General features: G+C 35.8%; 1 pseudogene; it reads right to left on the bottom strand.

Moving 5' to 3' along the window:
* Positions 1–2,466: 2,466 nt before the first annotated feature.
* LOC147471019 (uncharacterized) lies at positions 2,467–2,978 on the bottom strand (annotated as a pseudogene).
* Positions 2,979–5,000: the final 2,022 nt, after the last annotated feature.

Below are 5,000 nucleotides of genomic sequence, written 5' to 3'. Positions count from 1 at the left end.
AACTTTAAAGGAGATTTTGTCTTTTTTGATATGACAGTTACCGAAATATAAATCACTTTTTTTGTTGCTGTTGTTGTTTTTCGAAATTATGATGAATGAAATTTAGTTATGTGTAAGCCCATATAGATACATTCGAACCCTTCAGCAATAAGGTTGTTTTATCAGTAGGGTTGTTGTTATCATATATTCGTTATTAATATAACAACTATATTTTTTTTAGCATTATGATTATCCTCATTAGTATCTTTATTATTATCATTGTTATCATCATTATGATTATTATCATTTCCATTATCATTATTGTTACTATTATTATCCTCGCCATTACCATCACTATTATTATCATTATTATTATCATGAGTGTTATTATCATTATCATTATCATTATCGTTATAATGATCGTAAGTATTAACATCATCATTTTAGCTATTATCATTGTTGTCTTTATTACATCATAATTCTTGTAATCATTTTCATTACCAATAGTATTACTGATATCACTGTAATTGTTATCATTATCATTATTCTCATCATTATCATTAGCAACGTTATAGTTTCTATCAATAATATCATCATAATTATCATTATCACTGTTATCCTCATTATCATTATTGTTATCAATATCATTATCAATATCATTATTTTCATGATTAGTGTTGTTGGTGTTGTTATTATTATTACTGTCAGTATCCTTATCATTATCGTCATTAATTATGTTATCATTATTGTTATCATTATTATAATTTTATTATTGATATCATTATTATGGTTATTGTTATGTTATTATGATTAAGTATTGTCATCATTATCATTGTTTTTATCATTACTATCATTTTCACCATCCTCTTCATCATCAGTATTTTCATTATTATCATCATTGTTATAATCATTATTATTATCATCATTATCTTCGTCATCATCATTATTATCATTATCATTGATTATTGTCATTATCATGTTTATCATCATTATTGTATTCATCATATCATCGTTGTTATTAATATCATTATTTTCCTCATTTATCATCCCTTTTATTATTATTATTTCTTACCATCATTATTGTTGTAGTTGTTAGTATTTCTCTCATTATAATTGTTGTTTTTATTAGAGCTACCTCTATAGATTCTGTTTGAATGTTTATTTTTTCTGCTATCTATGCTAAGTGCCTATGAAACTACACATCACAGGGTTACGAAACCACGTAAACACATCCAAACATCACACACACACATGCAAACACATGCAATCAAACAAACAAACAAACAAAACACATACACACTCCCTCACACACATCCACACAACAACCTAACAAGCATCCACGTGCCTCCTGTAACATCCACGTACAGTACCGTCTGTGATCGAGAAGCAGCAAAGGTGTCTGTAGTGCAGGAAGGCAAACGACCTTTGTCTTACTGCCCTTTGATGTTGCATGAGGGGGGGAGGGGGAGGGGGGATGAAAGACGAAGGAGGCGGGGTAGGAGAAGCTGAAGGAGAGGAGGAGAGAATGAAAGGATTTACTGAAAGGGGGAGAGAGACACGAGGAGGGTAGATGTGCGTATGTCGAAGTTTGAAGGAAAAGAGGGTTAGGTGGAGAAGGGTGAATAAGGGAAAATAGGGTTGAAGAGGGATGGATGAGATGGGAGATGGAGAGAGAAAGAGAAAGAGAGAGAGAGAGAGATTATGGGAAAGAGATGAAGAAGGGAAAAAGATAGAGAGATAAAGAAGGGAAAAGAGATAGAGAGATAAAGAAGGGAAAAGAGATAGAGAGATAAAGAAGGGAAAAGAGATAGAGAGATAGAGAGATAGAGTTTAAGAAAAAGAGATAGTGAGGGGAAGAGAGAGAGACAGAGACAGACAGACAGACAGACAGACAAACAGACAGAAATAGAGCGAAAGATAGACTTTAGGACTTTCATAAGACCCTGTATATGCAAGGAATGTACAGTGTTGATATGAGAGTTACGAGAATGCGTGGGTGGAACGGATATGGCTACAGCATTGAGGTTTTATTAATCAAATTACAAGGTGAAGGCTACCGGAATATACAATATAAAAAAAATTCCTGGAAAATAGTTTTTAGTGAGGTTAGTAAAAACAACCTTAAAGGATCTGAAGTTTATGTAAATATCTCATAAGATTTTCATATTAATTTAATGCTATGTGATTTATGTTTTTTTTTTCCATTGACGAAGGTTTTATTTCATGTAGTCAGTATGTTTAGAAGTTATTTATATAATGATTCTTGCTAAATATTAGTGAGCAAATATATGAAATATATTATTTTGTCTTGAATGTTTTCTTAGCTTGATATTATGTTCTCTTACCGAAGGAGATACTTGGATTATATATATATATAAATACAGATACACTAACATACACTAACATAAACAAATTTTTGACCACAATATACACTGTTGCTGGCCGAGAATTTAAAGGTATAGATGGCAAAAAGTATTTTCATGTTCTCTAATGCTTTCTCTCTCTCTCTCTCTCTCTCTCTCTCTCTCTCTCTCTCTCTCTCTCTCTCTCTCTCTCTCTCTCTCTCTCTCTCTCTCTCTCTCTCTCTCTCTCTCTCTCTCTCTCTCTCTCTCTCTCTCTTTATTTCTTTATTCACTTACCTCTTTCTCTCTCTTTATTCATTTACTCATCTCTCTCTGTCTCTCTCTCTCTCTCTCTCTCTCTCTCTCTCTCTCTCTCTCTCTCTCTCTCTCTCTCTCTCTCTCTCTCTCTCTCTCTCTCTCTCTCTCACTCACACTCTCACACACACACACACACTCTCTCTCTTCTCTTCTCTCTCTCTCTCTCTCTCTCTCTCTCTCTCTCTCTCTCTCTCTCTCTCTCTCTCTCTCTCTCTCTCTATTTATTTGTTCACTTACCTCTTTCTCTCTCTCTATTCATTTACTCACCTCTCTCTCTTTCTTCCTCTCTCTCTCTCTCTCTCTTTCTCTCTCTCTCTCTCTCTCTCTCTCTCTCTCTCTCTCTCTCTCTCTCTCTCTCTCTCTCTCTCTCTCTCTCTCTCTCTCTCTCTCACACACACACACACACACACTCACACTTATCTCTCTCTCTCTCTCTCTCTCTCTCTCTCTCTCTCTCTCTCTCTCTCTCTCTCTCTCTCTCTCTCTCTCTCTCTCTCTCTCTCTCTGTCTTTCCCCCCCTCTCTCACTCACTCTCTCCTTCCTCCCCCTCTCCTTCTCCTTCTCCCTCTTCTTCCCCTTTATATTCCCCAACTTTCTTCGCAACCATAAAGAAATAAAATCGATTTCCGTCCAGTTCGTGTTCAGTCAAAGGTTCAATTTATTATCCAATTACTTAGATAAATGGCGGCGTGTTCTACCTGGAGAGCCATAACAGTCACTCAGGTGATGAATTGTAATTAAGATGATTGTTCCTTGTCATCTCGTCGAAACATGTTTCTTCTTATCAGCTGTGTTCATTTCTGTTCGTTATCGTTTTTTTATTATTGTTATGGTTGGTATTATTGTTTTTGTTATTGTTGTTGTTGGTGTTGTCTTTATCATCATTGATAGGATTGTTGTTATTTCTGTTATTGATATTATCATTATTATGTTATTATCATCATTAATATTATCATTATTTATTGCTATTATTACTATGATTATCATCATCATTATTATCTTAGTTACAATTATTATCATTATCATTATTGTTATCATTATTCCATTATCATTATCCCCACAAATCATCGTCATTATCAATACGATTATCTTTATTACTAATATTATAATTATTATTATCATTCTAAATTATCATCGTCCTCATCTGTATTGTCATTACTATCATCATCGTTATTTATCATTATCATTATTACAATTCTTATTGTTTGCATTACCATCATTAATATCATTACTATCATATTAGAAGTAGTAATAGTAGTAAAAGGTATTAACAAAATTCTGATAGTTTTTACTTCCTTATTCAGAGACGACGGCACGCGTGGATACGGTAATAATTACAATGATAGTGAGAGGATTAATGGTCGTGTCTTTGCTAGGCGGCGGATCTGACACCGGAAGCGGAGAGTGAGCGGTAGTGTGTGTGTGAGGACAGAGTGACCGAGGGCAAGCTAGGTCAAAGCTAAGTCAAAGCTAGGTCAAAGCTAGGTCAAAGCTAGGTCAAAGCTAAGTCAAAGCTGGGTCAAAGCTAAGTCAAAGCTAGGTCAAAGCTGGGTCAAAGCTAAGTCAAAGCTAGGTCAAAGCTAGGTCAAAGCTAGGACAAAGCTAAGTCAAAGCTAGGTCAAAGCTAAGTCAAAGCTAGGTCAAAGCTAGGACAAAGCTAGGTTAAAGCTAAGTCAAAGCTAGGTCAAAGCTAGGTCAAAGCTAAGTCAAAACTAGGTCAAAGCTGGGTCAAAACTAAGTCAAAGCTAGGTCAAAGCTAGGTCAAAGCTAGGTCAAAGCTAGGACAAAGCTAAGTCAAAGCTAGGTCAAAGCTAAGTCAAAGCTAGGTCAAAGCTAGGACAAAGCTAGGTTAAAGCTAAGTCAAAGCTAGGTCAAAGCTAGGTCAAAGCTAGGACAGAGCTAGGTCAAAGCTAAGTCAAAGCTAGGTAAAAGCTGAGTCAAAGCTAGGTCAAAGCTAGGTCACACTCACCTGACTGGTCGAGTTAATGATAGGTTTCTGGTCTGGTTTTCCTTCCTTCGCGTGGGCATGAGGCAGATTGCCACGAGGAGGCCATGTGGCTGTCCTCAAGTGGCACTTGAAATACGTCTTACGTCAGTGGTAGTAGTAGTGATGGTAATAGTAGTAGAAACAAGAATAGTAGTGACGTTATCACAATCATTATTACTGGCAGCACAAAAGACTATATGGAAGTTGAGTTTAGTGAAATTTGAGAGAGAAGAAAGGGATAAAGGAAATGAGGGAGGGAAAGAGAGAGAGAAATAGAGACAGAGACAGCGAGAATAAGAGAGAGAGAGAGAGAGAGAGAGAGAGAGAGAGAGAGACAGACAGACAGACAGACAGACAGACAGACAGACAGAGAC

This window comes from Penaeus japonicus, unplaced genomic scaffold, assembly GCF_977035675.1.
Source record: "Penaeus japonicus unplaced genomic scaffold, GWHDUDI00000001_assembly GWHDUDI00000011, whole genome shotgun sequence".
NCBI classification, from domain to species: domain Eukaryota; kingdom Metazoa; phylum Arthropoda; class Malacostraca; order Decapoda; family Penaeidae; genus Penaeus; species Penaeus japonicus.
Note: the sequence above shows the minus strand (reverse complement) of the source record. Positions and strands in the feature narration are given on the sequence as shown.